Here is a 27467-nt window from a genome sequence, read left to right as displayed (position 1 = left end):
GCGCTGTGCTTCTACTCATGTATTTGCTGAACGGTGAAAGCGCACAGTAATGTACTTTTCTCCCAGCAAATACACTGTTTCTAAGGAAATGAGAACACACTGGTGAGACACTTGTGGGAGCTACTGTGACTAAAACTGAGCCTCCCTATGCACAGGGAAGCAAGAGAAATGCTGATTTCATCAAGCCCGGTTACATACTCAGAATCTGTACTACTGCGCAAATAGGCATGACTCTTTAGGCAAAAAACTCATTTCTCACAAAGTTGCCCAAATGCATCTCAGAAGTGTGCAACTTGTTCCCTGAATTAGACAATGTCGAAAAACGGTCTTTTCTGCTAGCGCTGTGCTTCTACACATGTATTTGCTGAACGGTGAAAGCACACAGTAATGCACTTTTCTCCCAGAAAATACACTGTTTCTATGGAAATGGGAACACTCTGAGGAGACACTTGTGGGAGCTACTGTAACTAAAACTGAGCTTCCCTACGCACAGGGAAGCAAGAGAAATGGTGATTTCAACAAGCCCAGTTACATACTCAGAATCTGTACTACTGGGCAAATAGGCATGTCTCTTTAGGCAAAAAACTCATTTCTGACAAAGTTGCCCAAATGAATCTCAGAAGTGTGCAACTTGTTCCCTGAGTTAGAAAACGTCGAGAAACGTTCGTTTCTGCTAGCGCTGTGCTTCTACACATGTATTTGCTGAACGGTGAAAGCGCACAGTAATGCAATTTTCCCCCAGCAAATACACTGTTTCTAAGGAAATGGGAACACACTGAGGAGACACTTGTGGGAGCTACTGTGACTAAAACTGAGCTTCCCTACGCACAGGGAAGCAAGAGAAATGCTGATTTCATCAAGCCCAGTTACATACTCAGAATCTGTACTACTGCGCAAATAGGCATGTCTCTTTAGGCAAAAAACTCATTTCTGACAAAGTTGCCCAAATACATCTCAAAAGTGTGCAACTTCTTCCCTGAGTTAGAAAATGTCGAGAAACGTTCGTTTCTGCTAGCGCTGTGCTTCTACACATGTATTTGCTGAACGGTGAAAGCGCACAGTAATGCACTTTTCTCACAGCAAATACACTGTTTCTAAGGAAATGGGAACACACTGAGGAGACACTTTTGGGAGCTACTGTGACTAAAACTGAGCTTCCCTACGCACAGGGAAGCAAGAGAAATGCTGATTTCATCAAGCCCAGTTACATAATCAGAAATTGTACTACTGCGCAAATCGCTGTAGGCAAAAAACTCATTTCTGACCAAGTTGCCCAAATGCATCTCAGAAGTGTGCAACTTGTTCTCTGAATTAGACAATGTCGAAAAACGGTCTTTTCTGCTAGCGCTGTGCTTCTACACATGTATTTGCTGAACGGTGAAAGCGCACAGTAATGCACTTTTCTCCCAGCAAATACACTGTTTCTAAGGAAATGGGAACACACTGAGGAGACACTTGTGGGAGCTACTGTGACTAAAACTGAGCTTCCCTACGCACAGGGAAGCAAGAGAAATGCTGATTTCATCAAGCCCAGTTACATACTCAGAATCTGTACTTCTGGGCAAATAGGCATGTCTCTTTAGGCAAAAAACTCATTTCTGACAAAGTTGCCCAAATGCATCTCAGAAGTGTGCAACTTGTTCCCTGAGTTAGAAAACGTCGAGAAACGTTCGTTTCTGCTAGCGCTGTGCTTTTACACATGTATTTGCTGAACGGTGAAAGCGCACAGTAATGCACTTTTCTCCCAGCAAATACACTGTTTCTAAGGAAATGGGAACACACTGAGGAGACACTTGTGGGAGCTACTGTGACTAAAACTGGGCTTCCCTATGCACAGGGAAGCAAGAGAAATGCTGATTTCATCAAGCCCAGTTACATACTCAGAATCTGTACTACTGCGCAAATAGGCATGTCTCTTTAGGCAAAAAACTCATTTCTCACAAAGTTGCCCAAATGCATCTCAGAAGTGTGCAACTTGTTCCCTGAGTTAGAAAACGTCGAGAAACGTTCGTTTCTGCTAGCGCTGTGCTTTTACACATGTATTTGCTGAACGGTGAAAGCACACAGTAATGCACTTTTCTCCCAGCAAATACACTGTTTCTAAGGAAATGGAAACACACTGAGGAGACACTTGTGGGAGCTACTGTGACTAAAACTGAGCTTCCCTACGCACAGGGAAGCAAGAGAAATGCTGATTTCATCAAGCCCAGTTACATACTCAGAATCTGTACTACTGCGCAAATAGGCATGTCTCTTTAGGCAAAAAACTCATTTCTGACAAAGTTGCCCAAATACATCTCAGAAGTGTGCAACTTCTTCCCTGAGTTAGAAAATGTCGAGAAACGTTCGTTTCTGCCAGCGCTGTGCTTCTACACATGTATTTGCTGAACGATGAAAGCGCACAGTAATGCACTTTTCTCCCAGCAAATACACTGTTTCTAAGGAAATGGGAACACACTGAGGAGACACTTGTGGGAGCTACTGTGACTAAAACTGAGCTTCCCTACGCACAGGGAAGCAAGAGAAATGCTGATTTCATCAAGCCCAGTTACATACTCAGAATCTGTACTACTGCGCAAATAGGCATGTCTCTGTAGGCAAAAAACTCATTTCTGACCAAGTTGCCCAAATGCATCTCAGAAGTGTGCAACTTGTTCTCTGAATTAGACAATGTCGAAAAACGGTCTTTTCTGATAGCGCTGTGCTTCTACACATGTATTTGCTGAACGGTGAAAGCGCACAGTAATGCACTTTTCTCCCAGCAAATACACTGTTTCTAAGGAAATGGGAACACACTGAGGAGACACTTGTGGGAGCTACTGTGACTAAAACTGAGCTTCCCTATGCACAGGGAAGCAAGAGAAATGCAGATTTCATCAAGTCCAGGTACATACTCAGAATCTGTACTACTGCGCGAATAGGCATGTCTCGTTAGGCAAAAAAATCATTTCTGACAACGTTGCCCAAATGCATCTCAGAAGTGTGCAACTTGTTCCCTGAGTTAGAAAACATCGAGAAACGGTCGTTTCTGCTAGGGCTGTGCTTCTACACATGTATTTGCTGAACGGTGAAAGCGCACAGTAATGCACTTTTCTCCCAGCAAATACACTGTTTCTAAGGAAATGGGAACACACTGAGGAGACACTTGTGGGAGCTACTGTGTCTAAAACTGAACTTCCCTACGCACAGGGAAGCAAGAGAAATGCTGATTTCATCAAGCCCAGTTACATACTCAGAATCTGTACTACTGCGCGAATAGGCATGTCTCTTTACGCAAAAAAATCATTTCTGACAAAGTTGCCCAAATGCATCTCAGAAGTTTGCAACTTGTTCCCTGAGTTAGAAAACATCGAGAAACGGTCGTTTCTGCTAGCGCTGTGCTTCTACACATGTATTTGCTGAACGGTGAAAGCGCACAGTAATGCACTTTACTCCCAGCAAATACACTGTTTCTAAGGAAATGGGAACACACTGAGGAGACACTTTTGGGAGCTACTGTGACTAAAACTGAGCTTCCCTACGCACAGGGAAGCAAGAGAAATGCTGATTTCATCAAGCCCAGTTACATAATCAGAATCTGTACTACTGCGCAAATCGCTGTAGGCAAAAAACTCATTTCTGACAAAGTTACCCAAATGCATCTCAGAAGTGTGCAACTTGGTCTCTGAATTAGACAATGTCGAAAAACGGTCTTTTCTGCTAGCGCTGTGCTTCTACACATGTATTTGCTGAACGGTGAAAGCGCACAGTAATGCACTTTTCTCCCAGCAAATACACTGTTTCTAAGGAAATGGGAACACACTGAGGAGACACTTGTGGGAGCTACTGTGACTAAAACTGAGCCTCCCTATGCACAGGGAAGCAAGAGAAATGCTGATTTCATCAAGCCCGGTTACATACTCAGAATCTGTACTACTGCGCAAATAGGCATGACTCTTTAGGCAAAAAACTCATTTCTCACAAAGTTGCCCAAATGCATCTCAGAAGTGTGCAACTTGTTCCCTGAATTAGACAATGTCGAAAAACGGTCTTTTCTGCTAGCGCTGTGCTTCTACACATGTATTTGCTGAACGGTGAAAGCACACAGTAATGCACTTTTCTCCCAGAAAATACACTGTTTCTATGGAAATGGGAACACTCTGAGGAGACACTTGTGGGAGCTACTGTAACTAAAACTGAGCTTCCCTACGCACAGGGAAGCAAGAGAAATGGTGATTTCAACAAGCCCAGTTACATACTCAGAATCTGTACTACTGGGCAAATAGGCATGTCTCTTTAGGCAAAAAACTCATTTCTGACAAAGTTGCCCAAATGAATCTCAGAAGTGTGCAACTTGTTCCCTGAGTTAGAAAACGTCGAGAAACGTTCGTTTCTGCTAGCGCTGTGCTTCTACACATGTATTTGCTGAACGGTGAAAGCGCACAGTAATGCAATTTTCCCCCAGCAAATACACTGTTTCTAAGGAAATGGGAACACACTGAGGAGACACTTGTGGGAGCTACTGTGACTAAAACTGAGCTTCCCTACGCACAGGGAAGCAAGAGAAATGCTGATTTCATCAAGCCCAGTTACATACTCAGAATCTGTACTACTGCGCAAATAGGCATGTCTCTGTAGGCAAAAAACTCATTTCTGACAAAGTTGCCCAAATGCATCTCAGAAGTGTGCAACTTGTTCCCTGAGTTAGAAAACGTCGAGAAACGGTCGTTTCTGCTAGCGCTGTGCTTCTACACATGTATTTGCTGAACGGTGAAAGCGCACAGTAATGCACTTTTCTCCCAGCAAATACACTGTTCCTAAGGAAATGGAAACACACTGAGGAGACACTTGTGGGAGCTACTGTGACTAAAATTGAGCTTCCCTACGCACAGGGAAGCAAGAGAAATGCTGATTTCATCAAGCCCAGTTACATACTCAGAATCTGTACTACTGCGCAAATAGGCATGTCTCTTTAGGCAAAAAACTCATTTCTGACAAAGTTGCCCAAATACATCTCAAAAGTGTGCAACTTCTTCCCTGAGTTAGAAAATGTCGAGAAACGTTCGTTTCTGCTAGCGCTGTGCTTCTACACATGTATTTGCTGAACGGTGAAAGCGCACAGTAATGCACTTTTCTCACAGCAAATACACTGTTTCTAAGGAAATGGGAACACACTGAGGAGACACTTTTGGGAGCTACTGTGACTAAAACTGAGCTTCCCTACGCACAGGGAAGCAAGAGAAATGCTGATTTCATCAAGCCCAGTTACATAATCAGAAATTGTACTACTGCGCAAATCGCTGTAGGCAAAAAACTCATTTCTGACAAAGTTGCCCAAATGCATCTCAGAAGTGTGCAACTTGGTCTCTGAATTAGACAATGTCGAAAAACGGTCTTTTCTGCTAGCGCTGTGCTTCTACACATGTATTTGCTGAACGGTGAAAGCGCACAGTAATGCACTTTTCTCCCAGCAAATACACTGTTTCTAAGGAAATGGGAACACACTGAGGAGACACTTGTGGGAGCTACTGTGACTAAAACTGAGCTTCCCTACGCACAGGGAAGCAAGAGAAATGCTGATTTCATCAAGCCCAGTTACATACTCAGAATCTGTACTACTGCGCAAATAGGCATGTCTCTTTAGGCAAAAAACTCATTTCTGACAAAGTACCCAAATGCATCTCAGAAGTGTGCAACTTGTTCCCTGAGTTAGAAAACGTCGAGAAACGTTCGTTTCTGTTAGCGCTGTGCTTCTACTCATGTATTTGCTGAACGGTGAAAGCGCACAGTAATGTACTTTTCTCCCAGCAAATACACTGTTTCTAAGGAAATGAGAACACACTGTGGAGACACTTGTGGGAGCTACTGTGACTAAAACTGAGCTTCCCTATGCACAGGGAAGCAAGAGAAATGCTGATTTCATCAAGCCCAGTTACATACTCAGAATCTGTACTGCTGCGCAAATAGGTATGTCTCTGTAGGCAAAAAACTCATTTCTGACAAAGTTGCCCAAATGAATCTCAGAAGTGTGCAACTTGTTCCCTGAATTAGACAATGTCGAAAAACGGTCTTTTCTGCTAGCGCCAGCTTCTACACATGTATTTGCTGAACGGTGAAAGCGCACAGTAATGCACTTTTCTCCCAGAAAATACACTGTTTCTAAGGAAATGGGAACACTCTGAGGAGACACTTGTGGGAGCTACTGTAAATAAAACTGAGCTTCCCTACGCACAGGGAAGCAAGAGAAATGCTGATTTCATCAAGACCAGTTACATACTCAGAATCTGTACTTCTGGGCAAATAGGCATGTCTCTTTAGGCAAAAAACTCATTTCTGACAAAGTTGCCCAAATGCATCTCAGAAGTGTGCAACTTGTTCCCTGAGTTAGAAAACGTCGAGAAACGTTCGTTTCTGCTAGCGCTGTGCTTTTACACATGTATTTGCTGAACGGTGAAAGCGCACAGTAATGCACTTTTCTCCCAGCAAATACACTGTTTCTAAGGAAATGGGAACACACTGAGGAGACACTTGTGGGAGCTACTGTGACTAAAACTGGGCTTCCCTATGCACAGGGAAGCAAGAGAAATGCTGATTTCATCAAGCCCAGTTACATACTCAGAATCTGTACTACTGCGCAAATAGGCATGTCTCTTTAGGCAAAAAACTCATTTCTCACAAAGTTGCCCAAATGCATCTCAGAAGTGTGCAACTTGTTCCCTGAGTTAGAAAACGTCGAGAAACGTTCGTTTCTGCTAGCGCTGTGCTTTTACACATGTATTTGCTGAACGGTGAAAGCGCACAGTAATGCACTTTTCTCCCAGCAAATACACTGTTTCTAAGGAAATGGAAACACACTGAGGAGACACTTGTGGGAGCTACTGTGACTAAAACTGAGCTTCCCTACGCACAGGGAAGCAAGAGAAATGCTGATTTCATCAAGCCCAGTTACATACTCAGAATCTGTACTACTGCGCAAATAGGCATGTCTCTTTAGGCAAAAAACTCATTTCTGACAAAGTTGCCCAAATACATCTCAGAAGTGTGCAACTTCTTCCCTGAGTTAGAAAATGTCGAGAAACGTTCGTTTCTGCCAGCGCTGTGCTTCTACACATGTATTTGCTGAACGATGAAAGCGCACAGTAATGCACTTTTCTCCCAGCAAATACACTGTTTCTAAGGAAATGGGAACACACTGAGGAGACACTTGTGGGAGCTACTGTGACTAAAACTGAGCTTCCCTACGCACAGGGAAGCAAGAGAAATGCTGATTTCATCAAGCCCAGTTACATACTCAGAATCTGTACTACTGCGCAAATAGGCATGTCTCTGTAGGCAAAAAACTCATTTCTGACCAAGTTGCCCAAATGCATCTCAGAAGTGTGCAACTTGTTCTCTGAATTAGACAATGTCGAAAAACGGTCTTTTCTGATAGCGCTGTGCTTCTACACATGTATTTGCTGAACGGTGAAAGCGCACAGTAATGCACTTTTCTCCCAGCAAATACACTGTTTCTAAGGAAATGGGAACACACTGAGGAGACACTTGTGGGAGCTACTGTGACTAAAACTGAGCTTCCCTATGCACAGGGAAGCAAGAGAAATGCAGATTTCATCAAGTCCAGGTACATACTCAGAATCTGTACTACTGCGCGAATAGGCATGTCTCGTTAGGCAAAAAAATCATTTCTGACAACGTTGCCCAAATGCATCTCAGAAGTGTGCAACTTGTTCCCTGAGTTAGAAAACATCGAGAAACGGTCGTTTCTGCTAGGGCTGTGCTTCTACACATGTATTTGCTGAACGGTGAAAGCGCACAGTAATGCACTTTTCTCCCAGCAAATACACTGTTTCTAAGGAAATGGGAACACACTGAGGAGACACTTGTGGGAGCTACTGTGTCTAAAACTGAACTTCCCTACGCAAAGGGAAGCAAGAGAAATGCTGATTTCATCAAGCCTAGTTACATACTCAGAATCTGTACTACTGCGCAAATAGGCATGTCTCTTTAGGCAAAAAACTCATTTCTGACAAAGTTGCCCAAATGCATCTCAGAAGTGTGCAACTTGTTTTCTGAGTTAGAAAACGTCGAGAAACGTTCGTTTCTGTTAGCGCTGTGCTTCTATTCATGTATTTGCTGAACGGTGAAAGCGCACAGTGATGCACTTTTCTCCCAGCAAATACACTGTTTCTAAGGAAATGGGAACACACTGAGGTGACACTTGTGGGAGCTACTGTGACTAAAACTGAGCTTCCCTATGCACAGGAAAGCAAGAGAAATGCTGATTTCATCAAGTCCAGTTACATACTCAGAATCTGTACTACTGCGCAAATAGGCATGTCTCTGTAGGCAAAAAACTCATTTCTGACCAAGTTGCCCAAATGCATCTCAGAAGTGTGCAACTTGTTCTCTGAATTAGACAATGTCGAAAAACGGTCTTTTCTGCTAGCGCTGTGCTTCTACACATGTATTTGCTGAACGGTGAAAGCGTAGAGTAATGCACATTTCTCCCAGCAAAAAAACTGTTTCTAAGGAAATGGGAACACACTGAGGAGACACTTGTGGGAGCTACTGTGACTAAAACTGAGCTTCCCTACGCACAGGGAAGCAAGAGAAATGCTGATTTCATCAAGCCCAGTTACATACTCAGAATCTGTTCTACTGGGCAAATAGTCATGTCTCTTTAGGCAAAAAACTCATTTCTGACAAAGTTGCCCAAATGCATCTCAGAAGTGTGCAACTTGTTCTCTGAGTTAGACAACGTCGAGAAACGGTCTTTTCTGCTAGCGCTGTGCTTCTACACATGTATTTGCTGAACGGTGAAAGCGCACAGTAATGCACATTTCTCCCAGCAAAAACACTGTTTCTAAGGAAATGGGAACACACTGAGGAGACACTTGTGGGAGCTACTGTGACTAAAACTGAGCTTCCCTAGGCACAGGGAAGCAAGAGAAATGCTGATTTCATCAAGTCCAGTTACATACTCAGAATCTGTACTACTGCGCGAATAGGCATGTCTCTTTAGGCAAAAAACTCATTTCTGACAAAGTTGCCCAAATGCATCTCAGAAGTTTGCAACTTGTTCCCTGAGTTAGAAAACATCGAGAAACGGTCGTTTCTGCTAGCGCTGTGCTTCTACACATGTATTTGCTGAACGGTGAAAGCGCACAGTAATGCACTTTTCTCCCAGAAAATACACTGTTTCTAAGGAAATGGAAACACACTGAGGAGACACTTGTGGGAGCTACTGTGACTAAAACTGAGCTTCCCTACGCACAGGGAAGCAAGAGAAATGCTGATTTCATCAAGCCCAGTTACATACTCAGAATCTGTACTACTGCGCAAATAGGCATGTCTCTTTAGGCAAAAAACTCATTTCTGACAAAGTTGCCCAAATACATCTCAGAAGTGTGCAACTTGTTCGCTGAGTTAGAAAATGTCGAGAAACGTTCGTTTCTGCTAGCGCTGTGCTTCTACACATGTATTTGCTGAACGGTGAAAGCGCACAGTAATGCACTTTTCTCCCAGCAAATACACTGTTTCTACGGAAATGGGAACATACTGAGGAGACACTTTTGGGAGCTACTGTGACTAAAACTGAGCTTCCCTACGCACAGGGAAGCAAGAGAAATGCTGATTTCATCAAGCCCAGTTACATACTCAGAATCTGTACTGCTGCGCAAATAGGCATGTCTCTTTAGGCCAAAAACTCATTTCTGACAAAGTTGCCCAAATGCATCTCAGAAGTGTGCAACTTGTTCCCTGAATTAGAGAATGTCGAAAAACGGTCTTTTCTGCTAGCGCTGTGCTTCTACACATGTATTTGCTGAACGGTGAAAGCGCACAGTAATGCACTTTTCTCCCAGAAAATACACTGTTTCTAAGGAAATGGGAACACTCTGAGGAGACACTTGTGGGAGCTACTGTGACTAAAACTGAGCTTCCCTACGCACAGGGAAGCAAGAGAAATGCTGATTTCATCAAGCCCAGTTACATACTCAGAATCTGTACTACTGCGCGAATAGGCATGTCTCTTTACGCAAAAAACTCATTTCTGACAAAGTTGCCCAAATGCATCTCAGAAGTTTGCAACTTGTTCCCTGAGTTAGAAAACATCGAGAAACGGTCATTTCTGCTAGCGCTGTGCTTCTACACATGTATTTGCTGAACGGTGAAAGCGCACAGTAATACACTTTACTCCCAGCAAATACACTGTTTCTAAGGAACTGGGAACACACTGAGGAGACACTTTTGGGAGCTACTGTGACTAAAACTGAGCTTCCCTACGCACAGGGAAGCAAGAGAAATGCTGATTTCATCAAGCCCAGTTACATAATCAGAATCTGTACTACTGCGCAAATCGCTGTAGGCAAAAAACTCATTTCTGACAAAGTTACCCAAATGCATCTCAGAAGTGTGCAACTTGGTCTCTGAATTAGACAATGTCGAAAAACGGTCTTTTCTGCTAGCGCTGTGCTTCTACACATGTATTTGCTGAACGGTGAAAGCGCACAGTAATGCACTTTTCTCCCAGCAAATACACTGTTACTAAGGAAATGGGAACACACTGAGGAGACACTTGTGGGAGCTACTGTGACTAAAACTGAGCTTCCCTACGCACAGGGAAGCGAGAGAAATGCTGATTTCATCAAGTCCAGTTACATACTCAGAATCTGTACTACTGGGCAAATAGGCATGTCTCTTTAGGCAAAAAACTCATTTCTGACAAAGTTGCCCAAATGCATCTCAGAAGTGTGCAACTTGTTCCCTGAGTTAGAAAACGTCGAGAAACGGTCATTTCTGTTAGCGCTGTGCTTCTACTCATGTATTTGCTGAACGGTGAAAGCGCACAGTAATGTACTTTTCTCCCAGCAAATACACTGTTTCTAAGGAAATGAGAACACACTGTGGAGACACTTGTGGGAGCTACTGTGACTAAAACTGAGCCTCCCTATGCACAGGGAAGCAAGAGAAATGCTGATTTCATCAAGTCCGGTTACATACTCAGAATCTGTACTACTGCGCAAATAGGCATGTCTCTTTAGGCAAAAAACTCATTTCTCACAAAGTTGCCCAAATGCATCTCAGAAGTGTGCAACTTGTTCCCTGAATTAGACAATGTCGAAAAACGGTCTTTTCTGCTAGCGCTGTGCTTCTACACATGTATTTGCTGAACGGTGAAAGCACACAGTAATGCACTTTTCTCCCAGAAAATACACTGTTTCTAAGGAAATGGGAACACTCTGAGGAGACACTTGTGGGAGCTACTGTAACTAAAACTGAGCTTCCCTACGCACAGGGAAGCAAGAGAAATGGTGATTTCAACAAGCCCAGTTACATACTCAGAATCTGTACTACTGGGCAAATAGGCATGTCTCTTTAGGCAAAAAACTCATTTCTGACAAAGTTGCCCAAATGAATCTCAGAAGTGTGCAACTTGTTCCCTGAGTTAGAAAACGTCGAGAAACGTTCGTTTCTGCTAGCGCTGTGCTTCTACACATGTATTTGCTGAACGGTGAAAGCGCACAGTAATGCAATTTTCCCCCAGCAATTACACTGTTTCTAAGGAAATGGGAACACACTGAGGAGACACTTGTGGGAGCTACTGTGACTAAAACTGAGCTTCCCTATGCACAGGGAAGCAAGAGAAATGCTGATTTCATCAAGCCCAGTTACATACTCAGAATCTGTACTACTGCGCAAATAGGCATGTCTCTTTAGGCAAAAGAATCATTTCTGACAAAGTTGCCCAAATGCATCTCAGAAGTGTGCAACTTGTTCCCTGAGTTAGAAAACGTCGAGAAACGTTCGTTTCTGCTAGCGCTGTGCTTCTACACATGTATTTGCTGAACGGTGAAAGCGCACAGTAATGCACTTTTCTCCCAGCAAATACACTGTTTCTAAGGAAATGGGAACACACTGAGGAGACACTTGTGGGAGCTACTGTGACTAAAACTGAGCTTCCCTACGCACAGGGAAGCAAGAGAAATGCTGATTTCATCAAGCCCAGTTACATACTCAGAATCTGTACTACTGCGCGAATAGGCATGTCTCTTTAGGCAAAAAAATCATTTCTGACAAAGTTGCCCAAATGCATCTCAGAAGTTTGCAACTTGTTCCCTGAGTTAGAAAACATCGAGAAACGGTCGTTTCTGCTAGCGCTGTGCTTCTACACATGTATTTGCTGAACGGTGAAAGCGCACAGTAATGCACTTTACTCCCAGCAAATACACTGTTTCTAAGGAAATGGGAACACACTGAGGAGACACTTTTGGGAGCTACTGTGACTAAAACTGAGCTTCCCTACGCACAGGGAAGCAAGAGAAATGCTGATTTCATCAAGCCCAGTTACATAATCAGAATCTGTACTACTGCGCAAATCGCTGTAGGCAAAAAACTCATTTCTGACAAAGTTACCCAAATGCATCTCAGAAGTGTGCAACTTGGTCTCTGAATTAGACAATGTCGAAAAACGGTCTTTTCTGCTAGCGCTGTGCTTCTACACATGTATTTGCTGAACGGTGAAAGCGCACAGTAATGCACTTTTCTCCCAGCAAATACACTGTTTCTAAGGAAATGGGAACACACTGAGGAGACACTTGTGGGAGCTACTGTGACTAAAACTGAGCTTCCCTACGCACAGGGAAGCGAGAGAAATGCTGATTTCATCAAGTCCAGTTACATACTCAGAATCTGTACTACTGGGCAAATAGGCATGTCTCTTTAGGCAAAAAACTCATTTCTGACAAAGTTGCCCAAATGCATCTCAGAAGTGTGCAACTTGTTCCCTGAGTTAGAAAACGTCGAGAAACGTTCGTTTCTGTTAGCGCTGTGCTTCTACTCATGTATTTGCTGAACGGTGAAAGCGCACAGTAATGTACTTTTCTCCCAGCAAATACACTGTTTCTAAGGAAATGAGAACACACTGTGGAGACACTTGTGGGAGCTACTGTGACTAAAACTGAGCCTCCCTATGCACAGGGAAGCAAGAGAAATGCTGATTTCATCAAGCCCGGTTACATACTCAGAATCTGTACTACTGCGCAAATAGGCATGTCTCTTTAGGCAAAAAACTCATTTCTCACAAAGTTGCCCAAATGCATCTCAGAAGTGTGCAACTTGTTCCCTGAATTAGACAATGTCGAAAAACGGTCTTTTCTGCTAGCGCTGTGCTTCTACACATGTATTTGCTGAACGGTGAAAGCACACAGTAATGCACTTTTCTCCCAGAAAATACACTGTTTCTAAGGAAATGGGAACACTCTGAGGAGACACTTGTGGGAGCTACTGTAACTAAAACTGAGCTTCCCTACGCACAGGGAAGCAAGAGAAATGGTGATTTCAACAAGCCCAGTTACATACTCAGAATCTGTACTACTGGGCAAATAGGCATGTCTCTTTAGGCAAAAAACTCATTTCTGACAAAGTTGCCCAAATGAATCTCAGAAGAGTGCAACTTGTTCCCTGAGTTAGAAAACATCGAGAAACGTTCGTTTCTGCTAGCGCTGTGCTTCTACACATGTATTTGCTGAACGGTGAAAGCGCACAGTAATGCAATTTTCCCCCAGCAAATACACTGTTTCTAAGGAAATGGGAACACACTGAGGAGACACTTGTGGGAGCTACTGTGACTAAAACTGAGCTTCCCTATGCACAGGGAAGCAAGAGAAATGCTGATTTCATCAAGCCCAGTTACATACTCAGAATCTGTACTACTGCGCAAATAGGCATGTCTCTTTAGGCAAAAAAAATCATTTCTGACAAAGTTGCCCAAATGCATCTCAGAAGTGTGCAACTTGTTCCCTGAGTTAGAAAACGTCGAGAAACGTTCGTTTCTGCTAGCGCTGTGCTTCTACACATGTATTTGCTGAACGGTGAAAGCGCACAGTAATGCACTTTTCTCCCAGCAAATACACTGTTTCTAAGGAAATGGGAACACACTGAAGAGACACTTGTGGGAGCTACTGTGACTAAAACTGAGCTTCCCTACGCACAGGGAAGCAAGAGAAATGCTGATTTCATCAAGCCCAGTTACATACTCAGAATCTGTACTACTGCGCAAATAGGCATGTCTCTTTAGGCAAAAAACTCATTTCTGACAAAGTTGCCCAAATACATCTCAGAAGTGTGCAACTTCTTCCCTGAGTTAGAAAATGTCGAGAAACGTTCGTTTCTGCTAGCACTGTGCTTCTACACATGTATTTGCTGAACGGTGAAAGCTCACAGTAATGCACTTTTCTCCCAGCAAATACACTGTTTCTAAGGAAATGGGAACACACTGAGGAGACACTTTTGGGAGCTACTGTGACTAAAACTGAGCTTCCCTACGCACAGGGAAGCAAGAGAAATGCTGATTTCATCAAGCCCAGTTACATAATCAGAATCTGTACTACTGCGCAAATCGCTGTAGGCAAAAAACTCATTTCTGACAAAGTTGCCCAAATGCATCTCAGAAGTGTGCAACTTGGTCTCTGAATTAGACAATGTCGAAAAACGGTCTTTTCTGCTAGCGCTGTGCTTCTACACATGTATTTGCTGAACGGTGAAAGCTCACAGTAATGCACTTTTCTCCCAGCAAATACACTCTTTCTAAGGAAATGGGAACACACTGAGGAGACACTTGTGGGAGCTACTGTTACTAAAACTGAGCTTCCCTACGCACAGTGAAGCAAGAAAAATGCTGATTTCATCAAGCCCAGTTACATACTCAGAATCTGTACTACTGCGCAAATAGGCATGTCTCTGTAGGCAAAAAAACTCATTTCTGACAAAGTTGCCCAAATGCATCTCAGAAGTGTGCAACTTGTTCCCTGAGTTAGAAAACGTCGAGAAACGGTCGTTTCTGCTAGCGTTGTGCTTCTACACATGTATTTGCTGAACGGTGAAAGCGCACAGTAATGCACTTTTCTCCCAGCAAATACACTGTTTCTAAGGAAATGGGAACACACTGAGGAGACACTTGTGGGAGCTACTGTGACTAAAACTGTGCTTCCCTATGCACAGGGAAGCAAGAGAAATGCTGATTTCATCAAGCCCAGTTACATACTCAGAATCTGTACTACTGCGCAAATAGGCATGTCTCTTTAGGCAAAAAAATCATTTCTGACAAAGTTGCCCAAATACATCTCAGAAGTGTGTAACTTTTTCCCTGAGTTAGAAAACGTCGAGAAACGTTCGTTTCTGCTAGCGCTGTGCTTCTACACATGTATTTGCTGAACGGTGAAAGCAACAGTAATGCACTTTTCTCCCAGCAAATACACTGTTTCTAAAGAAATGGGAACACAATTAGGAGACACTTGTGGGAGCTACTGTTACTAAAACTGAGCTTCCCTACGCACAGTGAAGCAAGAAAAATGCTGATTTCATCAAGCCCAGTTACATACTCAGAATCTGTACTACTGCGCAAATAGGCATGTCTCTGTAGGCAAAAAATTCATTTCTGACAAAATTGCCCAAATGCATCTCAGAAGTGTGCAACTTGTTCTCTGAGTTAGAAAACGTCGAGAAACGGTCTTTTCTGTTTGCGCTGTGCTTCTACAAGTGTACTTGCTGAACGGTGAAAGCGCACAGTAATGCACTTTTCTCCCAGCAAATACACTGTTTCTAAGGAAATGGGAACACACTGAGGAGACACGTGTTGGAGCTACAGTGACTAAAACTGAGTTTCCCTACGCACAGGGAAGCAAGAGAAATGCTGATTTCATCAAGCCCAGTTACATACTCAGAATCTGTACTACTGCGCAAATAGGCATGTCTCTTTAGGCAAAAATCTCATTTCTGACAAAGTTGCCCAAATGCATCTCAGAAGTGTGCAACTTGTTCCCTGAGTTAGAAAACATCGAGAAACGGTCGTTTCTGCTAGCACTGTGCTTCTACACATGTATTTGCTGAACGGTGAAAGCTCACAGTAATGCACTTTTCTCCCAGCAAATACACTGTTTCTAAGGAAATGGGAACACACTGAGGAGACACTTGTGGGAGCTACTGTGACTAAAACTGAGCTTCCCTACACACAGGGAAGCAAGAGAAATGCTGATTTCATCAAGCCTAGTTACATACTCAGAATCTGTACTACTGCGCAAATAGGCATGTCTCTTTAGGCAAACAACTCATTTCTGACAAAGTTGCCCAAATGCATCTCAGAAGTGTGCAACTTGTTCCCTGAGTTAGAAAACGTCGAGAAACATTCGTTTCTGCTAGCGCTGTGCTTCTACACATGTATTTGCTGAACGGTGAAAGCGCACAGTAATGCAATCTTCTCCCAGCAAATACACTGTTTCTAAGGAAATGGGAACACACTGAGGAGACACTTGTGGGAGCTACTGTGACTAAAACTGAGCTTCCCTACACACAGGGAAGCAAGAGAAATGCTGATTTCATCAAGCCTAGTTACATACTCAGAATCTGTACTACTGCGCAAATAGGCATGTCTCTTTAGGCAAAAAACTCATTTCTGACAAAGTTGACCAAATGCATCTCAGAAGTGTGCAACTTGTACCTGAGTTAGAAAACGTCGAGAAACGTTCGTTTCTGCTAGCGCTGTGCTTCTACACATGTATTTGCTGAATGGTGAAACCTCACAGTAATGCACTTTTCTCCCAGCAAATACACTGTTTCTAAGGAAATGGAAACACACTGAGGAGACACTTGTGGGAGCTACTGTGACTAAATCTGAGCTTCCCTGCGCACAGGGAAGCAAGAGAAATGCTGATTTCATCAAGCCCAGTTACATACTCAGAATCTGTACTACTGCGCAAATAGGCATGTCTCTTTAGGCAAACAACTCATTTCTGACAAAGTTGCCCAAATGCATCTCAGAAGTGTGCAACTTGTTCCCTGAGTTAGAAAACGTCGAGAAACGGTCGTTACTGCTAGCACTGTGCTTCTACACATGTATTTGCTGAACGGTGAAAGCTCACAGTAATGCACTTTTCTCCCAGCAAATACACTGTTTCTAAGGAAATGGGAACACACTGAGGAGACACTTGTGGGAGCTACTGTGACTAAAACTGAGCTTCCCTACGCACACGGAAGCAAGAGAAATGCTGATTTCATCAAGCCTAGTTACATACTCAGAATCTGTACTACCGCGCAAATAGGCATGTCTCTTAAGGCAAAAAACTCATTTCTGACAAAGTTGCCCAAATGCATTTCAGAAGTGTGCAACTTGTTTTCTGAGCTAGAAAACTTCGAGAAACGTTCGTTTCTGCTAGCACTGTGCTTCTACACATGTATTTGCTGAACGGTGAAAGCGCACAGTAATGCACTTTTCTCCCAGCAAATACACTGTTTCTAAGGAAATGGGAACACATGTGGGAGCTACTGTGACTAAAACTGAGCTTCCCTACAAACAGGGAAGCAAGAGAAATGCTGATTTTATCAAGCCTAGTTACATACTCAGAATCTGTACTACTGCGCAAATAGGCATGTCTCTTTAGGCAAAAAACTCATTTCTGACAAAGTTGCCCAAATGCATCTCAGAAGTGTGCAACTTGTACCCTGAATTAGAAAACGTCGAGAAACGTTCGTTTCTGCTAGCGCTGTGCTTCTACACATGTATTTGCTGAACGGTGAAAGCTCACAGTAATGCACTTTTCTCCCAGCAAATACACTGTTTCTAAGGAAATGGGAACACACTGAGGAGACACTTGTGGGAGCTACTGTGACTAAATCTGAGCTTCCCTGCGCACAGGGAAGCAAGAGAAATGCTGATTTCATCAAGCCCAGTTACATACTAAGAATCTGTACTACTGCACAAATAGGCATGTCTCTTTAGGCAAACAACTCATTTCTGACAAAGTTGCCCAAATGCATCTCAGAAGTGTGCAACTTGTTTCCTGAGTTAGAAAACGTCGAGAAACGGTCGTTTCTGCTAGCACTGTGCTTCTACACATGTATTTGCTGAACGGTGAAAGCGCACAGTAATGCACTTTTCTCCCAGCAAATACACTGTTTCTAAGGAAATGGGAATACACTGAGGAGACACTTGTGGGGGCTACTGTGACTAAAACTGAGCTTCCCTATGCACAGGGAAGCAAGAGAAATGCTGATTTCATCAAGCCCAGTTACATACTCAGAATCTGTACTACTGCGCAAATAGGCATATCTCTGTAGGCAAAAAACTCATTTCTGACAAAGTTGCCCAAATGCATCTCAGAAGTGTGCCACTTGTTCCCTGAGTTAGAAAACGTCGAGAAACGGTCCTTTCAGCTAGCGCTGTGCTCCTACACATGTATTTGCTGAACGGTGAAAGCGCACAGTAATGCACTTTACTCCCAGCAAATACACTGTTTCTACGGAAATGGGAACACTGTGGAGACACTTGTGGGAGCTACTGTGACTAAAACTGAGCTTCCCTACCTACAGGGAAGCAAGAGAAATGCTGATTTCATCAAGCCCAGTTACATACTCAGAATCTGTACTACTGCGCAAATAAGCATGTCTCTGTAGGCAAAAAATTCATTTCTGACAAAGTTCCCCAAATGCATCTCAGAAGTGTGCAACTTGTTCTCTGAGTTAGAAAACGTCGAGAAACAGTCTTTTCTGTTTGCGCTGTGCTTCTACAAGTGTACTTGATGAACGGTGAAAGCGCACAGTAATGCACTTTTCTCCCAGCAAATACACTGTTTCTACGGAAATGGGAACACACTGAGGAGACACTTGTGGGAGCTACTGTGACTAAAACTGAGCTTCCCTACCTACAGGGAAGCAAGAGAAATGCTGATTTCATCAAGCCCAGTTACATACTCAGAATCTGTACTACTGCGCAAATAGGCAAGTCTCTTTAGGCAAAAAACTCATTTCTGACAAATTTGCCCAAATGCATCTCAGAAGTGTGCAACTTGTTACCTGAGTTAGAAAAGTTCGAGAAACGTTTGTTTCTGCTAGCGCTGTGCTTCTACACATGTATTTGCTGAACGGTGAAAGCGCACAGTAATGCACTTTTCTCCAAGCAAATACACTGTTTCTAAGGAAATGGGAACACACTGAGGAGACACTTGTGGGAGCTACAATGACTAAAACTGAGTTTCCCTATGCACAGGGAAGCAAGAGAAATGCTGATTTCATCCAGCACAGTTACATACTCAGAATCTGTACTACTGCGCAAATAGGCATGCCTCTGTAGGCAAAAAACTCATTTCTGACAAAGTTGCCCAAATGCATCTCAGAAGTGTGCAACTTGTTCTCTGAGTTAGAAAACGTCGAGAAACGGTCTTTTCTGCTACCGCTGTGCTTCTACACATGTACTTGCTGAACGGTGAAAGCGCAAAGTAATGTACATTTCTCCCAGCAAATACACTGTTTCTAAGGAAATGGGAACACACTGAGGAGACACTTGTGGGAGCTACTGTGACTAAAACTGAGCTTCCCTACGCACAGGGAAGCAAGAGAAATGCTGATTTCATCAAGCCCAGTTACATACTCAGAATCTGTACTACTGCGCAAATAGGCATGTCTCTGTAGGCAAAAAACTCATTTCTGACAAAGTTGCCCAAATGCATCTCAGAAGTGTGCAACTTGTTCCCTGAGTTAGAAAACGTCCAGAAACGTTCGTTACTGCTAGTGCTGTGCTTCTACACATGTATTTGCTGAACGGTGAAAGCGCACAGTAATGCACTTTTCTCCCAGCAAATACACTGTTTCTAAGGAAATGGGAACACACTGAGGAGACCATTGTGGGAGCTACTGTGACTAAAACTGAGCTTCCCTACGCACAGGGAAGCAAGAGAAATGCTGATTCCATCAAGCCCAGTTACATACTCAGAATCTGTACTATTGCGCAAATAGGCATGTCTCTGTAGGCAAAAAACTCATTTCTGACAAATTTGCCCAAATGCATCTCAGAAGTGTGCAACTTGTTCCCTGAGTTAGAAAACGTCGAGAAACGTTAGTTTCTGCTAGCGCTGTGCTTCTACACATGTATTTGCTGAACGGTGAAAGCGCACAGTAATGCACTTTTCTCCCAGCAAATACACTGTTTCTAAGGAAATGGGAACACACTGAGGAGACATTTGTGGGAGCTACTGTGACTAAAACTGAGCTTCCCTACGCACAGGGAAGCAAGAGAAATGCTGATTTCATCAAGCCCAGTTACATACTCAGAATCTGTACTACTGCGCAAATAGGCATGTCTCTGTAGGCAAAAAACGCATTTCTGACAAAGTTGCCCAAATGCATCTCAGAAGTGTGCAACTTGTTCCCTGAGTTAGAAAACGTCGAGAAACGTTCATTTCTGCTAGCTCTGTGCTTCTACACATGTATTTGCTGAACGGTGAAAGCGCACAGTAATGCACTTTTCTCCCAGCAAATACACTGTTTCTAAGGAAATGGGAACACACTGAGGAGACACTTGTGGGAGCTACTGTTACTAAAAGTGAGCTTCCCTACGCACAGGGAAGCAAGAGAAATGCTGATTTCATCAAGCCCAGTTACATACTCAGAATCTGTACTACTGCGCAAATAGGCATGTCTCTGTAGGCAAAAATCTCATTTCTGACAAAGTTGCCCAAATGCACCTCAGAAGTGTGCAACTTGTTCCCTGAGTTAGAAAACGTCGAGAAACGGTCGTTTCTGCTAGCGCTGTGCTTCTACACATGTATTTGCTGAACGGTGAAAGCCCACAGCAACGCACTTTTCTCCCAGCAAATACACTGTTTCTAAGGAAATGGGAACACACTGAGGAGACACTTGTGGGAGCTACTGTGACTAAAACTGAGCTTCCCTAGGCACAGGGAAGCAAGAGAAATGCTGATTTCATCAAGCCCAGTTACATACTCAGAATCTGTACTACTGCGCAAATAGGCATGTCTCTGTAGGCAAAAAACTCATTTCTGACAAAGTTGCCCAAATGCATCTCAGAAGTGTGCCACTTGTTCCCTGATTTAGAAAACGTCGAGAAAAGGTCGTTTCAGCTAGTGCTGTGCTTCTACACATGTATTTGCTGATCGGTGAAAGTGCACAGTAATGCACATTTCTCCCAGCAAAAACACTGTTTCTAAGGAAATGGGAACACACTGAGGAGACACTTGTGGGAGCTACTGTGACTAAAACTGAGCTTCCCTACGCACAGGGAAGCAAGAGAAATGCTGATTTCATCAAGCCCAGTTACATACTCAGAATCTGTACTACTGCGCAAATAGGCATGTCTCTGTAGGCAAAAAACTCATTTCTGACAAAGTTGCCCAAATGCATCTCAGAAGTGTGCAACTTGTTCCCTGAGTTAGAAAACGTCGAGAAACGGTCATTTCTGCTAGCGCTGTGCTTCTACACATGTATTTGCTGAACGGTGAAAGCGCACAGTAATGCACTTTTCTCCCAGCAAATACACTGTTTCTAAGGAAATGGGAACACACTGAGGAGACACTTGTGGGAGCTACTGTGACTCAAACTGAGCTTCCCTACGCACAGGGAAGCAAGAGAAATGCTGATTTCATCAAGCCCAGTTACATACTCAGAATCTGTACTACTGCGCAAATAGGCATGTCTCTGTAGGCAAAAAACTCATTTCTGACAAAGTTGCCCAAATGCATCTCAGAAGTGTGCAACTTGTTCCCTGAGTTAGAAAACGTCGAGAAACGGTTGTTTCTGCTAGCGCTGTGCTTCTACACATGTATTTGCTGAACGGTGAAAGCGCACAGTAATGCACTTTTCTCCCAGCAAATACACTGTTTCTAAGGAAATGGGAACACACTGAGGAGACACTTGTGGGAGCTACTGTGACTCAAACTGAGCTTCCCTACGCACAGGGAAGCTAGAGAAATGCTGATTTCATCAAGCCCAGTTACATACTCAGAATCTGTACTACTGCGCAAATAGGCATGTCTCTGTAGGCAAAAAACTCATTTCTGACAAAGTTGCCCAAATGCACCTCAGAAGTGTGCAACTTGTTCCCTGAGTTAGAAAACGTCGAGAAACGGTTGTTTCTGCTAGCGCTGTGCTTCTACACATGTTTTTGCTGAGCGGTGAAAGCGCACAGTAACGCACTTTTCTCCCAGCAAATACACTGTTTCTAAGGAAATGGGCACACACTGAGGAGACACTTGTGGGAGCTACTGTGACTAAAACTGAGCTTCCCTACGCACAGGGAAGCAAGAGAAATGCTGATTTCTTCAAGCCCAGTTACATACTCAGAATCTGTACTACTGCGCACATAGGCATGTCCCTGTAGGCAAAAAACTCATTTCTGACAAAGTTGCCCAAATGCATCTCAGAAGTGTGCAGCTTGTTCCCTGATTTAGAAAACGTCGAGAAAAGGTCGTTTCAGCTAGTGCTGTGCTTCTACACATGTATTGGCTGATCGGTGAAAGCACACAGAAATGCACATTTCTCCCAGCAAAAACACTGTTCCTAAGGAAATGGGAACACACTGAGGAGACACTTGTGGGAGCTACTGTGACTAAAACTGAGCTTCCCTACGCACAGGGAAGCAAGAGAAATGCTGATTTCATCAAGCCCAGTTACATACTCAGAATCTGTACTACTGCGCAAATAGGCATGTCTCTGTAGGCAAAAAACTCATCTCTGACAACGTTGCCCAAATGCATCTCAGAAGTGTGCAACTTGTTCCCTGAGTTAGAAAACGTCGAGAAACGGTCATTTCTGCCAGCACTGTACTTCTACACATGTATTTGCTGAACGGTGAAAGCGCACAGTAATGCACTTTTCTCCCAGCAAATACAGTGTTTCTAAGGAAATGGGAACACACTGAGGAGACACTTGTGGGAGCTACTGTGACTAAAACTGAGCTTCCCTACGCACAGGGAAGCAAGAGAAATGCTGATTTCATCAAGCCCAGTTACATATTCAGAATCTGTACTACTGCGCAAATAGGCATGTCTCTGTAGGCAAAAAACTCATTTCTGACAAAGTTGCCCAAATGCATCTCAGAAGTGTGCAACTTGTTCCCTGAGTTAGAAAACGTCGAGAAACGGTAGTTTCTGCTAGCGCTGTGCTTCTACACATGTATTTGCTGAACGGTGAAAGCGCACAGTAATGCACTTTTCTACCAGCAAATACACTGTTTCTAAGGAAATGGGAACACACTGAGGAGACATTTGTGGGAGCTACTGTGACAAAAACTGAGCTTCCCTACGCACAGGGAAGCAAGAGAAATGCTGATTTCATCAAGCCCAGTTACATACTCAGAATCTGTACTACTGCGCAAATAGGCAACTCATTTCTGACAAAGTTGCACAAATGCACCTCAGAAGTGTGCAACTTGTTCCCTGAGTTAGAAAACGTCGAGAAACGGTTGTTTCTGCTAGCGCTGTGCTTCTACACATGTATTTGCTGAACGGTGAAAGCCCACAGTAACGCACATTTCTCCCAGCAAATACACTGTTTCTAAGGAAATGGGAACACACTGAGGAGACACTTGTGGGAGCTACTGTGACTAAAACTGAGCTTCCCTACGCACAGGGAAGCAAGAGAAATGCTGATTTCATCAAGCCCAGTTACATACTCAGAATCTGTACTACTGCGCAAATAGGCATGTCTCTGTAGGCAAAAAACTCATTTCTGACAAAGTTGCCCAAATGCATCTCAGAAGTGTGCCACTTGTTCCCTGATTTAGAAAACGTCGAGAAAAGGTCGTTTCAGCTAGTGCTGTGCTTCTACACATGTATTTGCTGATCGGTGAAAGCGCACAGTAATGCACATTTCTCCCAGCAAAAACACTGTTTCTAAGGAAATGGGAACACACTGAGGAGACACTTGTGGGAGCTACTGTGACTCAAACTGAGCTTCCCTACGCACAGGGAAGCTAGAGAAATGCTGATTTCATCAAGCCCAGTTACATACTCAGAATCTGTACTACTGCGCAAATAGGCATGTCTCTGTAGGCAAAAAACTCATTTCTGACAAAGTTGACCAAATGCACCTCAGAAGTGTGCAACTTGTTCCCTGAGTTAGAAAACGTCGAGAAACGGTTGTTTCTGCTAGCGCTGTGCTTCTACACATGTATTTGCTGAGCGGTGAAAGCGCACAGTAACGCACTTTTCTCCCAGCAAATACACTGTTTCTAAGGAAATGGGAACACACTGAGGAGACACTTGTGGGAGCTACTGTGACTAAAACTGAGCTTCCCTACGCACAGGGAAGCAAGAGAAATGCTGATTTCTTCAAGCCCAGTTACATACTCAGAATCTGTACTACTGCGCACATAGGCATGTCCCTGTAGGCAAAAAACTCATTTCTGACAAAGTTGCCCAAATGCATCTCAGAAGTGTGCAGCTTGTTCCCTGATTTAGAAAACGTCGAGAAAAGGTCGTTTCAGCTAGTGCTGTGCTTCTACACATGTATTGGCTGATCGGTGAAAGCACACAGAAATGCACATTTCTCCCAGCAAAAACACTGTTCCTAAGGAAATGGGAACACACTGAGGAGACACTTGTGGGAGCTACTGTGACTAAAACTGAGCTTCCCTACGCACAGGGAAGCAAGAGAAATGCTGATTTCATCAAGCCCAGTTACATACTCAGAATCTGTACTACTGCGCAAATAGGCATGTCTCTGTAGGCAAAAAACTCATCTCTGACAACGTTGCCCAAATGCATCTCAGAAGTGTGCAACTTGTTCCCTGAGTTAGAAAACGTCGAGAAACGGTCATTTCTGCCAGCACTGTACTTCTACACATGTATTTGCTGAACGGTGAAAGCGCACAGTAATGCACTTTTCTCCCAGCAAATACAGTGTTTCTAAGGAAATGGGAACACACTGAGGAGACACTTGTGGGAGCTACTGTGACTAAAACTGAGCTTCCCTACGCACAGGGAAGCAAGAGAAATGCTGATTTCATCAAGCCCAGTTACATATTCAGAATCTGTACTACTGCGCAAATAGGCATGTCTCTGTAGGCAAAAAACTCATTTCTGACAAAGTTGCCCAAATGCATCTCAGAAGTGTGCAACTTGTTCCCTGAGTTAGAAAACGTCGAGAAACGGTAGTTTCTGCTAGCGCTGTGCTTCTACACATGTATTTGCTGAACGGTGAAAGCGCACAGTAATGCACTTTTCTACCAGCAAATACACTGTTTCTAAGGAAATGGGAACACACTGAGGAGACATTTGTGGGAGCTACTGTGACAAAAACTGAGCTTCCCTACGCACAGGGAAGCAAGAGAAATGCTGATTTCATCAAGCCCAGTTACATACTCAGAATCTGTACTACTGCGCAAATAGGCAACTCATTTCTGACAAAGTTGCACAAATGCACCTCAGAAGTGTGCAACTTGTTCCCTGAGTTAGAAAACGTCGAGAAACGGTTGTTTCTGCTAGCGCTGTGCTTCTACACATGTATTTGCTGAACGGTGAAAGCCCACAGTAACGCACATTTCTCCCAGCAAATACACTGTTTCTAAGGAAATGGGAACACACTGAGGAGACACTTGTGGGAGCTACTGTGACTAAAACTGAGCTTCCCTACGCACAGGGAAGCAAGAGAAATGCTGATTTCATCAAGCCCAGTTACATACTCAGAATCTGTACTACTGCGCAAATAGGCATGTCTCTGTAGGCAAAAAACTCATTTCTGACAAAGTTGCCCAAATGCATCTCAGAAGTGTGCCACTTGTTCCCTGATTTAGAAAACGTCGAGAAAAGGTCGTTTCAGCTAGTGCTGTGCTTCTACACATGTATTTGCTGATCGGTGAAAGCGCACAGTAATGCACATTTCTCCCAGCAAAAACACTGTTTCTAAGGAAATGGGAACACACTGAGGAGACACTTGTGGGAGCTACTGTGACTAAAACTGAGCTTCCCTACGCACAGGGAAGCAAGAGAAATGCTGATTTCATCAAGCCCAGTTACATACTCAGAATCTGTACTACTGCGCAAATAGGCATGTCTCTGTAGGCAAAAAAACTCATTTCTGACAAAGTTGCCCAAATGCACCTCAGAACTGTGCAACTTGTTCCCTGAGTTAGAAAACGTCGAGAAACGGTCGTTTCTGCTAGCGCTGTGCTTCTACACATGTATTTGCTGAACGGTGAAAGCCCACAGTAACGCACATTTCTCCCAGCAAATACACTGTTTCTAAGGAAATGGGAACACACTGAGGAGACACTTGTGGGAGCTACTGTGACTAAAACTGAGCTTCCCTACGCACAGGGAAGCAAGAGAAATGCTGATTTCATCAAGCCCAGTTACATACTCAGAATCTGTACTACTGCGCAAATAGGCATGTCTCTGTAGGCAAAAAACTCATTTCTGACAAAGTTGCCCAAATGCATCTCAGAAGTGTGCCACTTGTTCCCCGATTTAGAAAACGTCGAGAAAAGGTCGTTTCTGCTAGCGCTGTGCTTCTACACATGTATTTGCTGAACGGTGAAAGCGCACAGTAATGCACTTTTCTCCCAGCAAATACACTGTTTCTAAGGAAATGGGAACACACTGAGGAGACACTTGTGGGAGCTACTGTGACTAAAACTGAGCTTCCCTACGCACAGGGAAGCAAGAGAAATGCTGATTTCATCAAGCCCAGTTACATACTCAGAATCTGTACTACTGCGCAAGTAGGCATGTCTCTTTAGGCAAAAAACTCATTTGTGACAAAGTTGCCCAAATGCATCTCAGAAGTGTGCAACTTGTTCCCTGAGTTAGAAAACGTCGAGAAACGGTCGTTTCTGCTAGCGCTGTGCTTCTACACATGTATTTGCTGAACGGTGGAAGCGCACAGTAATACACTTTTCTCCCAGCAAATACACTGTTTCTAAGGAAATGGGAACACACTGAGGAGACACTTGTGGGAGCTACTGGGACTAAAACTGAGCTTCCCTACGCACAGGGAAGCAAGAGAAATGCTGATTTCATCAAGCCCAGTTACATACTCAGAATCTGTACTACTGCGCAAATAGGCATGTCTCTGTAGGCAAAAAACTCATTTCTGACAAAGTTGCCCAAATGCATCTCAGAAGTGTGCAACTTGTTCCCTGAGTTAGAAAACGTCTTGAAACGTTCGTTTCTGCTAGCGCTGTGCTTCTACACATGCATTTGCTGAACGGTGAAAGCGCACAGTAATGCACTTTTCTCCCAGCAAATACACTGTTTCTAAGGAAATGGGAACACACTGAGGAGACACTTGTGGGAGCTACTGGGACTAAAACTGAGCTTCCCTACGCACAGGGAAGCAAGAGAAATGCTGATTTCATCAAGCCCAGTTACATATTCAGAATATGTACTACTGTGCAAATAGGCATGTCTCTTTAGGCAAAAAACTCATTTCTGACAAAGTTGCCCAAATGCATCTCAGAAGTGTGCAACTTGTTCCCTGAGTTAGAAAACGTCGAGAAACGGTCGTTTCTGCTAGCGCTGTGCTTCTACACATGTATTTTCTGAACGGTGAAAGCTCACAGTAATGCACTTTTCTCCCAGCAAATACACTGTTTCTAAGGAAATGGGAACACACTGAGGAGACACTTGTGGGAGCTACTGGGACTAAACCTGAGCTTCCCTACGCACAGGGAAGCAAGAGAAATGCTGATTTCATCAAGCCCA

This window comes from Acomys minous, assembly GCF_964271855.1.
Source record: "Acomys minous genome assembly, contig: scaffold_19, whole genome shotgun sequence".
NCBI classification, from domain to species: Eukaryota; Metazoa; Chordata; class Mammalia; order Rodentia; family Muridae; genus Acomys; species Acomys minous.
Note: the sequence above shows the minus strand (reverse complement) of the source record.